This window comes from Pseudophryne corroboree, unplaced genomic scaffold, assembly GCF_028390025.1.
Source record: "Pseudophryne corroboree isolate aPseCor3 unplaced genomic scaffold, aPseCor3.hap2 scaffold_1582, whole genome shotgun sequence".
In the NCBI taxonomy this organism is placed as follows: Eukaryota; Metazoa; Chordata; class Amphibia; order Anura; family Myobatrachidae; genus Pseudophryne; species Pseudophryne corroboree.
Window position 1 is genome coordinate 10,411 of NW_026968215.1, and position 8,985 is coordinate 19,395.

An 8,985-nucleotide genomic window follows, 5' to 3' on the forward strand; every position below is an offset into this window, starting at 1 on the left:
GTGTCAGATATACATTGCCCCCCCCCAGTGCCAGATACAGAAATGCCACCACAGTGCCAGAGACAGAAATGCCCCCACAGTGCCAGATATGCCCACAGTGCCCAATATGCCCCCAGTGCCAGATACAGAAATGCCCCCAGTGCCAGATACACATGTCCCCCCAGTGCCAGATATGCCCCCAGTGCCAGATACAGAAATGCCCCCAGTGACAGATACACATGTTCTCCCAGTGCCAGATATGCCCCCAGTGCCAGATACAGAAATGCCCCCACAGTGCCAGATATGCTCCCAGTGCCAGATATGCCCCCAATGCCAGATACACATGTCCCCGCAGTGCCAGATATGCCCCCAGTGCCAAATATGCCTCCAGTGCCAGATACACATGTCCCCCCAGTGCCAGATATGCCCCAGTGCCAGATACACATGTCCCCCCAGTGCCAAATATGCCCCCAGTGCCAGATATGCCCCCAGTGCCAGGTACACATGCCCCCCCCTCCCCTGCTGCTCACCACTGCTGCTGTCCTGTGTGTGAGGGGAGGAGAGAGCAGCATGCGCCTCTCCTTCCCCTCAGTCTCCGGCGGCGGTGCGGGTATCTACCTTCAATTCAGCGCCGATCCGGGCCGGCGCTCAATTGAAGGTAGACACTGAGGGGCAGGAGAGGCACATGCTGCGCTCTCCTCCCCTTGCAGCATCGGCGGTGAGCAGCAGCGGAGGGAGGGAGGGCGCGGCGGCCCGTTGGCGATGGGTACGGTGTACCCAAGGCTAAATTCTTAAGGGTACCACCCGTAGCGAGCCAGTGCTGAATTGAAGGGAGATACTGAGAGGCAGAAGAGGTGCGCGCTGCGCTCTCCTCCCCTCGCAGCAGCGAGGGGGAGCTGTGGCCCGTCGGCGGTGGGTACGGCGTACCCACAGCTAAATTCTTAGCTAAATTCTTAAGGGTACGCCGTACCCAGGGGCGGATTGGTCCACCAGGACACCATGACAGATTCCGATGGGCCGGTCCCATACCCCCCTCAGCCAGGCCAATTCACACTGGGCTGGCTCACATTGATTCCAGTACTTGTGGTTCATTGAAATGCAATCCAGAAGTTAGGCTAGCGGGCACTTCCAGGTGCCGCTAGCCGTGAAAAGTGGTGATGCTGTTCTACCAAAGGTCTCTTCAACGAGCCCGGACCAGGAGCAACAGCAAAGCGATGGTCGGAGCCGGGTTCACTACACTCGCTGCCACCCCAGCTCCCGCACTCTCACTGAACTGGCCAGAGCGGCGACTGAGAACTGAAAGGGACCCAGCAGAGAGGTTATTTTTAATTGCATTGTCCATTTAGTGTAAGAGTTAGGGTGTCCCAGGTCACAGTGTATGGTTTGGGGACTGGACTGGACAAAGAGCATCGTTGTTGTGCAATGCTTTTAGCGACGAAACCATTCGCACAGCCGATCGCAAGGAGATTGACAGGAAGAGGGCGTTTGTGGGTGGCAACTGACCGTTTTCTGGGAGTATTTGGGAAAATGCAGGCGTGTCCAGGCGTTTGCAGGGCGGGTGTCTGACGTCAATTCCGAGACCTCCGTCGCTAGAATCATCGCACAGGATAAGTAACTACAGGGCTGGTCTTGTTTTGCACAAAGGGGGTCATTCCGAGTTGTTCGCTCGCAAGCTGCTTTTAGCAGCTTTGCACACGCTAAGCCGCCGCCTACTGGGAGTGAATCTTAGCTTATCAAAATTGCGAACGAAAGATTCGCAATATTGCGAAAATACTTCTCTGTGCAGTTTCTGAGTAGCTCGAGACTTACTCTGCCAGTGCGATCAGTTCAGTGCTTGTCGTTCCTGGTTTGACATCACAAACACACCCAGCGTTCGCCCAGACACTCCTCCGTTTCTCCAGCCACTCCCGCGTTTTTCCCAGAAACGGCAGCGTTTTTTCACACACTCCCATAAAACGGCCAGTTTCCGCCCAGAAACACCCACTTCCTGTCAATCACACTCCGATCACCAGAACGAAGAAAAAACCTCGTAATGCCGTGAGTAAAATACCAAACTGCATAGCAAATTTACTTGGCGCAGTCACACTGCGGACATTGCGCATGCGCATTAGCGACTAATCGCTCCGTTGCGAGAAAAAAATACCGAGCGAACAACTCGGAATGACCCCCAAAATGTGTTTGTGTCGCTCGGGTGCACATGCGATCACACACTTGCAAAGCAAAAATACACTCCCCCGTGGGTGGCGACCAGTGCCAGATAAAGGTCCACGTGGGCCTGGAGCTGAAATTTATGAAAGGCCTATTATGTGCTACCGCAGAGGGTGTGACTGTGATGTGGGATGTGTGACCAGTGTTGTTTGGGTGTGGTCTGCATGGGGGGGTATAATAGTGTATTGTGAGAGTCTATAAAGGGAAACAACTGTTGTTAATGTGACTGTAATCTAACAAATAAAATAAAAATGGCACTTAGTGATGATGTTAATCAGCTAAGGTGTGTCCTGTCTCCGGCATGCATGCATATAGGTAGACAGGACAGACCTAGCCTAGGAGGAGGACCTGGCCAGCTGACGGAAATGGGGTAAATATGGGAGAGGGTGGGGTGTAGGCCAATGCATGGGTGAGAACAGGATAGGAGCAGCAGATAGAGGGGCTGGGGTAGAGCCGATTTGAAGTGGGGGTATGGAAAACTTAAGGCTGTAACTATGCACGCGCATCTGGAAAAGGGGGTGCGGCCACTCAAAAGGGGGCATGTCCTTAAGTGTATATACCCCTTATACACATTATGCACCACAATAGCAGGAGCCCTTATACTATCTAGTACTGGTGCTGTGGATGAGGAAGCCCTCGGCTGCGGCAGTGTAGAGGCGAGTGTGGGCGTCTGCGGCGCAGAGAAGACTGTCGGCGGCGGCTCAGGTGAGGAGGCTGTGGGTGGCAGCACTATTTTCAAATCTGCCGTGGACTGGATGCACGGCCGCTCCTGATTGGCTGCTGGTTCGAGAGCTCCAACTGGCGCGTGAATAGCGCCGAACTGGAAAAGATGTGGTGGCTGGGATCTTGACTGTCAGTGCTCAAAGTGCCACTCTGAGCACTATATATATATATATATATATATATATATACATATACATACACACAGACACACACACACAGACAAACACACGCATGGACGCTGCGATTGGCGCGCATTAGTGAGTGCTCCCCGGCACAGACGGAGCCGTGATTAGCGTGGCTCTATCTGTATGAAGGGCCGGGGATGGAAAGGGAGGACATTATGGGTGGAGAGTGTGTGTGTGTGTGTGTGTGTTACAAACAGTAAAGAAGAGTAGTAATGCAGATAGAGATAGATAATGCCGTGTGGAAATAAAATTACAATAACTTGTATGTTATGTACTTAACTTTATGTAGAAAACAGTATCTGTCATGACGCTTGGCCACTTCTTCCATTCTTCAGCTGGAGTCTGGAGCCGTGAGTGTCTGTTTTGGTAGGGTGGGGTGAGGTGGGGGAGGGGGACGGGTTGCCGCGAAGAGGCGGGGCATTTGAAACTGTGAGGGGAGAGAGATGAAAGAAGAGCTGAGGAAGAGGGGAGGAAGCTGATGGGGAGAGGGGAGGAGCATACTGTAGGAAGGAGGAGGGCTGAGCAGCTGGCTAAAAGAACGAGATTGGTCAGAAGGGAGAGGGAGAGTGGCCTCGTTCTGACTGTGTGTGTTGCTGCTGGCTGAGCTGCGTGCAGGTGGAAGTGAGCCCTGGAGGAGCTTCTTTCACACAGTGCAACAGAATGCCCGATGTTTGTCCAGTCACGGGGTAATCGGTAGGACAGCCGCTGGCAGGCTACTGTAACAGGAATATACTTTCCTGTCTACAGCAGTACAGTAGATCCTCCTGTGGCCTATTTTGATGGGGGGCCTGGAGCTGCAGCTCTATCCGCCCCATTGTTAATCCGGCCCTGGTGGCGACAACGCATTTGCACGGCTGCTAAAAGTAGCTAGCGAGCGGTCAACTCAGAATGAGGGCCACAGTCACAGGTAAACATTAGCATAACATAAAGCAAAGGAGGCCTCAACTGTGTCTATCTCAGAATCAGGACCTCTGAGGAGTGACCCCCGCCATCTTGACAGGCCCCTCCCCCTCAACAGACTCCGCCCTCATTAGGGCTGCTTCCATAAATTTCCCCGGGCTGGTGTTCGATCCCAATCTGCCTCTGGCAGCTACTATGGGGCCCAGAGCTGAGAGAGGCCACCTTCCCTGTCACAGCTACATGTGTTATATACAGCCCTGCAAGTGGGCGGGTACGGCGTACCATTAAGAATTTTGCCGTGGGTACGCCGTAACCACTTCACCGCTCCGCCCGCTCACTGTGACTGTGATGCGCTTACCATGTCCCCCTCCTCCTGCTGCCGCTGTTCGCCTCCGCATCGGCGCCTCCCCTTCTTAGCCTGCTGGGAGCGTGATCGTGACGTCAGGGGGGCTAGCTGGGCGCGGCGTGACTCGTTAGGCTTGAGCAGTGGCAAGTAGCAGGGACACTTAAGGCGGGAGAGCCGCGTCGCATTAGGCGCAGACTAGTGTGTGGAGCCTGGGACGGGGAGCAGCCTGAGTCTGACTGCTTGAGTGAGGTACAGACAGTGTACTGTCTGTACTAGTCCAGTATATGTATATATGGTATTAAACAATGCCATCGGCCTGGGGCAGTGTATATATATATATATATATATATATATATACACACACACACACACTTATTAGTTATATTTGGTGCTGCAGCTGCTGCTGTACTCAGCGGTTCAAGAGGGCGGGTACGGGTGGTACCCTTAAGAATTTAGCCTTGGGTACACCGTACCCATCGCCAACGGGCCGTCGCTCCCTCCCTCCGCTGCTGCTCACCGCCGATGCTGCGAGGGGAGGAGAGCGCAGTGTGCACCTCTCCTGCCCCTCAGTGTCTACGTTCAATTCAGCGCTGGCCCGGATCGGCGCTGAATTGAAGGTAGACACCCGCCCCGCCGCCGTAGACTGAGGGGCAGGAGAGGCGCATGCTGCGCTCTCCTCACCTCACACAAAGGACAGCAGCAGCAGCGGTGAGCAGCAGGGCAAGGGGGGGCATGTGTACCTGGCACTGGCGGCATATCTGGCACTGGGGGGACACGTGCATCTGGCACTGGGGGCATATCTGACAATGGAAGCTTATCTGGCACTGTGGGAGCATTTCTGTATCTGGCACTGGAGGCATATCTGGCACGGGGGGACATGTGTATCTGGCACTGGAGGCATATCTGTATCTGGTACTGTGGGGCAATGTGTATCTGGCACTGTGAGGCAATGTGTATCTGGCACTGTGAGGCAATGTATATCTGGCACTGTGGGGCAATGTGTATCTGGCACTGTCTGTGAGGCAATGTATATCTGGCACTCTGGGGGCATTTGTGTATCTGGCACAGTGAGGCAATGTGTATCTGGCACTGTTGGGCAATGTATATCTGGCACTGTGGGACAATGTATATCTGGCACTGTGGGGCAACGTGTGTCTGGCACTATAGGGGTCATATGTGTATCTGCCCCTCCCCCATATGTTCATCACGTCCCCATTTTCATTGGCCATACCCATTTTTTTGGCACGCACACACAGTACCTGTAAGACTTTTTTCTACTTGCACCACTTGTTTTTTATAGGGGTGTAGCTACCATAGGTACTGTGACTACCTACCAGTGCAATGCCTCACCTACTGGTGTGACCTCCACCTCCTGTGACATGATCCTCCTGCTGGTGCTGTGACTGCCTACCAGTGTAATGCCTCACCTACTGGTGTGATCTCCACCTCCTTTGACATGATCGTCCTGCTGATGCTGTGACTACCTACCAGTGCAATGCCTCACCTACTGGTGTGATCTCCACCTCCTGTGACAGGATCCTCCTGCTGGTGCTGTGACTGCCTACCAGTGCAATGCCCTACCTACTGGTGTGATCTCCACCTCCTGTGACATGATCGTCCTGCTGGTGTTGTGACTGCCTACCAGTGCAATGCCTCACCTACTGGTGTGATCTCCACCTTCTGTGACATGATCCTCCTGTTGGTGCTGTGACTACCTACCAGTGCAATTCCTCACCTACTGGTGTGATCTCCACCTTCTGTGACACGATCCTACTGCTGGTGTTGTGACTGCCTACCAGTGCAATGCCCCACCTACTGGTGTGATCTCCACCTCCTGTGACATGATCCTCCTGCTGGTGCTGTGACTGCCTACCAGTGCAATGCCCTACCTACTGGTGTGATCTCCACCTCCTGTGACATGATCCTCCTGCTGGTGCTGTGACTGCCTACCAGTGCAATGCCCCACCTACTGGTGTGATCTCCACCTCCTTTGACACGATCCTCCTGTTGGTGCTGTGACTGCCTACCAGTGCAATGCCTCACCTACTGGTGTGATCTCCACCTTCTGTGACATGATCCTCCTGTTGGTGCTGTGACTACCTACCAGTGCAATGCCCCACCTACTGGTGTGATCTCCACCTCCTTCGACAGGATCCTCCTGCTGGTGCTGTGACTGCCTACCAGTGCAGTACCTCACCTACTGGTGTGATCTCCACCTCCTTCGACAGGATCCTCCTGCTGCTGCTGTGACTGCCTACCAGTGCAATGCCTCAGCTACTGGTGTGATCTCCACCTCCTGTGACACGATCCTACTGCTGGTGCTGTGACTGCCTACCATGCTGCATTAGCCTTGCTTACTACCACTGTGGGTAATGCTAACAGTTTGCTTAAGCCCAATTTCTGTTGAGCCCCGCTTATAGCTGACTTACTCCAACCTACATGAGGCCACTTTTCATATATTTCCAGGGCCACTTTACGCTCCCAATCTACCCCTGTCTGGCATGGAAGAAATGTGAATGATAAATCAATGTAAATGTTTCAGGAGGTATTGACAAGCCTTTGTAACATTATCTTATACGGTGAATTTCTTACCCTGTTTCCAAGACAATTAATTAATTAAACTTGTTAATTAAGTGAAAGGAAGACATAATATTTTCCGGGAGATGTATCAAGCCGTGGAGAGAGATAAAGTTGAGTATTTGCCCAAATCAAATGAAGCTTCTAACTACAGGTATTTCATGTACTGTGCTAGATATGTGACAGAAGATGATTGGGTGGTTTGGACATCTGCACTTTATCTCTCTTCAAGGCTTGATACATCTCCCCAAGAGTACTGTATATAAAATATATGTCTGGCTGCTATACAGCAGGACAGTAGAGTAACAGTCATACCAGTAATAATTTGCGGACCCTGTGAAATTAGCATTCAGTAAAGACGGGAGACTCAGTCAGTGAATACATAAAACATTTTTTAGTTTATGTTAAAATATAAAAAGTTTATTAAGTGGAATATTTAATAAATAATATTTGTGAGACATCTCCAAAAACAGTCGGTTTTGGGGGCTGCCCACAAATATTAACCAGCCCCTGAATGTATGTATTGGGGACTGCAATGGATATTTGAGATATCTATTGTGTTCCTCCCATTGTGATTACAAAGGCAGCCACCAAAATTTTCTACGGCAGATGGTAAACTGTGAATGTCACCAAGCCCCAGAATGCAAAGCATTTCTGAGCTTGGCCTGGCAGCTAATGCCATTTCTAAATGGCTTTTGTAGCCTGTGGGCTACATTATGCAATAATTCCCAGGAGAAGGATCCTTGGGATCCCTCTACATGACTGTCTGCTCTCACATACGCAGTCTGACGATTGCACATGTGAACTAGCGCAGCCGGGGTCTAAACCCAGAAGTAAAGTGATCGCATTAGCAATTATTTTACTTCTTATACATTGCAGGGCGGGCATAAGATTGGTACTCATTATGGCATAAAAGCTACACCTCTGGACTCACAAAGAGTCATCCTTCAGCACTCAGGAGAGAAAAACCCCCTTGGGGGGAAACCTCTGGGGAACCATGGCCTCAGGATCGCCCTTCCCTCTGGGCATTAAGAGGTGTACTAATAGAGGGGTCAGTATGCTATCCCAGCGCATGGGATCCCGGTGGTTGTCATACCGATGCAGGGATCCCAGTACAGAAAAGACCGACAGGGGTGAGTAAGGGGTGTTCTCCCCACCCCCCTAACCCTGCCTGTCCGCAGTCTAACCCTAACCTCCCCCCTTTGTGCCTAACCCTCCCATGGAGGTGCCTGATCCTAACCTCCATCCCTGCTGCCTAAACCTAACCCTCCCTTCCCCACAGCCTAACCCTAACTTCCCCCCACCCGCAGCCGAACCCTATCCTCTCCCCACCCGCAGCCTAAACCTAACCCCCCACCTGATGCCTAAACCTATCCCCCCACCTGATGCCTAAATTTAAACCTCCCTCCCCCACAGCCTAACCACCCCCGAGGGTCCCTAACTCTAACCCACCCTACCCGCAGCCTAACCCTATCCTCCCCCCACCCGCAGCCTAACCCTAACCCCTCCACCTGATGCCTAACCCTCTCCCTTTCCCCACCCCCTAAACTTGCCTGTCCGCAGTCTAACCCTAACCTCCCGCCTTTGTGCCTAACTCTCCCACGGAGGTGCCTAATCCTAACCTCCATCCCTGCTGCATAAACCTAACGCTCCCTCTCCCGCAGCCTAACCCCCCCCCCCCCCCTCTGTCCCTGCTGCCTAAACCTAACCCTCCCTCGCAGCCTAACCACTCCCGGGGGTGCCTAACCCACGCTACCCGCAGCCTAACGCTAACCTCGCCCCACACACAGCCTAAACCTAACCCAGCGCCTGATGCCTAAACCTAACCCCCGTCTGATGCCTAAACCTAACCCTCCCTCCCCCGCAGCCTAACCACCCCCAGGGGTGCCTAACCCTAACCCACCCTACCCGCAGCCTAACCTTAACCCCCCCATCTGACGCCTAAACCTAATCCCCCCACCTAAACCTGACCCTCCCTCCCCCGCAGCCTAACCACCACCGGGGGTTCCTAACCCTAAGCTTCCCCCGTCTAACGCCTAAACCTAACCCACCCGTCTGATGCCTAAA